Source organism: Mus pahari, chromosome 7 (assembly GCF_900095145.1).
Source record: "Mus pahari chromosome 7, PAHARI_EIJ_v1.1, whole genome shotgun sequence".
Taxonomy (NCBI): domain Eukaryota; kingdom Metazoa; phylum Chordata; class Mammalia; order Rodentia; family Muridae; genus Mus; species Mus pahari.
In genome coordinates this window covers 81,901,927-81,905,434 of record NC_034596.1, presented here as the reverse complement: position 1 = coordinate 81,905,434, position 3,508 = coordinate 81,901,927, and the positions used below count along the sequence as shown (strand labels likewise).

Sequence of the window (3,508 nt, the reverse complement as noted above, 5' to 3'; positions counted from 1 at the left end):
CTGGGATTAAAGGCGTGCACCACCACGCCTGGCCAATTTTAGTTTCATTAGCATGGTTTTTCGGTTTTTGTTTTTATTTATTTATTTTTGTTTTGTTTTGTTTTTTTCAAGATAGAGTTTCTCTGTGTAACTCAGGACATCCTAGAACTCACTCTGTAAACCAGGCTGACCTTGAACTCAGAGACCCACCAGCCTCTGTCTCCCAAGTGCTGGGGTTTAAGGAGTGTGCCACCACCATCTGGGTTAGTGCTGTTTTTTTTTTTAATTACTATTACTATTTAATTTATATGTATAGGTGTTTTGCCTGTATGTATGTCCGTGCACTGCATGTGTGCTGGTGTCCATAGGGACCAACAGAAGGTGTTGGACTCCCTTACATTAGAGTTACAGATAGCTGTAAATCACCATGTTGGCTCTAGGAACTGAACCTGGATCCCCTGGAAGAGTAATCGGTACTCTTAGCCACTGAGCCATCTCTTTGGCCCCAGCTAGGACTGTTAGAACACAAGCCGTAGTTAGCTGTGCAACTCAGCCTTAGAGTAGGGTTATGGCTATGTGAGGCCTTGGCTTGATTCTCCAGCACCACAAAAAAGCATGAGCCATGAATAGAGCTTTGCCAAAGATCCATGGAAGTACCCGCTTAAACAGAAAGCTAAGTTTTTGGTTTGTTTGTTTGTTTATTTTTGAGACACTTGTATCCTTCCCTTGGTCCACCAGATTATTTAAACAATGAACCCCATGGAATTAGTTTCCTCCAGTGGTCTCTGTGTAACCCAGGACATCCTAGAATTCACTCTGTAGACCAGGCTGACTTTGATCTCAGAGACCCACCAGCCTCTGTCTCCCAAGTGCTGGGATTTAAGGAGTGTGCCACCACCATCTGGGTTAGTGCTGTTTTTTTTTTTTAATTACTATTACTATAAGGATCAGGAAAAGATTGAAGCTGGAGCCAGCCGGAGTGGAAGCTTGTATCCTGGGAAGCGGTCACACCTTGAAGGAGAGAGGAACAGAGGCATTGAGGAGGAGCTGGGCCACACCTGGCCTTGGGTTCCCCAGAGGTGCACACCCCTTGCCCTCTGTTTAAACCCAAGCCTTATCCAGGATTCTGAAAATGTTCTGAAAATGGACTTGGCAAGAGTGGGCCATTAGATTTCTTTCTTTCTTCTTCATAATGTGGTTGCATTGAGTAAATCTCGCCTTTTTCTGCTTTACGCTCTTTTTATATCTATCTATCTATCTATCTATCTATCTATCTATCTATCTATCTATTTATTTATTTAATTTTTTTCAAGACAGGGTTTCTCTGTATAGCCCTGGCTGTCCTAGAACTCACTTTGTAGATCAGGCTGGCCTCAAACTCAGAAATCCGCCTGCCTCTGCCTCCCGAGTGCTGGGATTAAAGGCGTGCGCCACCACGCCCGACTGCTTTGCTCTTAATTGTGTCTTTAATTGACCCGTTGAAGATGGGTGGCTGAGCCCAGTTGTTAAAGGTTGTCAGGGTCGGGACCATTAACAACCAGGGTTCTGACCCTAAAAACTCTGGTAACAGTCTCAAGACAACAGATTAGCCCAAGGCAGAAATTAGGAAATTGAGAGTAAGCAAGCTTGCACAGTAGTGGGCTTTCCCACTTTGGAGTCTACTTCCCCAGGGTCAAATGGAGACACAGATTCCACACAGATAGTCTATTCAAACAGAAGGAGAACCCTGTCTCTCTATTGCAGGCCCTTGGGCTCCTTGATCCTTAGACTTCAGTCCAGCCGGGCCCATGGTCAGTGGGCATCAAGCCTTCTGGGATGATGGGGGAATAAAATGGAACCAGGAACCTCAGGCAAAACATCCAGCATTGCTCTTTGTCACATGGTCCAATTAAACGGTAAAGTGAAGTATTGAAAGCAAAATTAACAACCGCCTTAAAGTGCAGAAGAAGCAAGAAAGGATTTCTGGGGAGCAGTTAGTTAGGGTTTCTAGTGCCGTGAAGAGACACTATGACCACAGCAGTTCTTATAAAGGAAAACATTTAATTTGGGGATGGCTTACAGTTTCAGAGGTTTAGTCCATTATCATCATGGTGGGAAGCATGGCAGCACACAGGCAGACATGGTGCTGGAGAAGGAGCTGAGATTCATTTCTACATCCAAATCAGCAGGCAGCAGGAAGAGACAGACACAACTGGGCCTGGTTTGAACATCTGAGACCTCAAAGCCCACACCCAGCAACACGCCTACTCCAACAAGGCCACACCTCCTAACAGTATGACTCCTTATGGGCCTATAGGGGTCATTTTTTTTTTAAATATGTAATTTCTTTTTTTTTTTTAATTTATTTATTATATGTAAGTACACTGTAGCTGTCTTCAGACACTCCAGAAGAGGGCGTCAGATCTTGCTACGGATGGTTATGAGCCACCATGTGGTTGCTGGGATTTGAACTCCAGACCTTTGGAAGAGCAGTCGGGTGCTCTTACCCACTGAGCCATCTCACCAGCCCTTTAGGGGTCATTTTTATTCAAACCACCACAAGTGGGGAGGAGGTCTGAGTAGAAGAGGGAATTTGCATGTTGACTGATAGGAAGGTCTTATAAGCTGATATTGTGGGTAAGGTTCACATTGCCCCATCTCCCCATCCCTGTGGCCTAGGAATCACTGACTTTAAGAACACACAAGAGGAGGGGGTTAACGATGCATAGAAGTAACCTCAGCATTCGGAGATGGGGGAAATCAAGAATTCAAGGTCACCCTTGGCAATGTAATGAGTTCAAGGCCACTCTAGACTACGTGAAACCCTCTCTCTCAATAAAACAGAACCCACAAAAGAAGGATGACTTGGGCTAGCCTAAGCTTGCAAAGCTGGAGGCTGATCTCAGCCAATGGGACCAGCATCATTCTCCCTTCCTTCACAGATGCTCACAAGTGATCTTTTTGGCATCTCTCACCTTAGGGATATTAAGAAAAAGGGGATGGTGAAGGTGCTGTTTGCAAGAGCAGAGTGTCTGCTTGAGCTCCAGCAGCCAGGGTAAACAGGAATGCTTGATTTGTTGAGATGAAACTTGGAACTCTGAAGCAGGAGAAATAAGAACTCTCAGGTGACCAGACAGTCACCGTTAGGGCTCCAGGGACACTCTAGGGAACAGCATGGGACACTGAATGTTGAAGACAGGGTCAAACATGGCGTCAGCTTATGTAGCCCTGGCCAGCTCTTGGTGACTTTGGGTGACTCTCACAATTGTTAAGCCTCTGTTTCCTTTCTAGAAAAGATGTAATAAAGTTTGCCTTCTGGCACTATGGAAATCATGTAAGAGTTACATGGGACAGGGCAAGGTGAGGCTGAAGTGGTTAAAAGCACATACTGCTCTTCCAGGGGACCTGATTTTAATTTTGCCAGAACCTATGTGAAGAAGCTTGCAACTGCCTGTAACTCTAGTTCCCAGTGGGGATCTAATGCTTCTGGTTTCCTAAAGCACCTGTACACTTGTGTATTCTCTCTCTCTCTCTCTTCTCTCTCTCTCTC

General features: G+C 45.2%; 1 protein-coding gene across 1 annotated transcript in view; it reads right to left on the bottom strand.

The window, feature by feature from the left end:
• Positions 1-3,508, bottom strand: part of Lrrc74a (leucine rich repeat containing 74A) — a 31,578-nt gene that overhangs the window by 25,242 nt on the left and 2,828 nt on the right. The gene's annotated exons all lie outside the window — the stretch shown is intronic.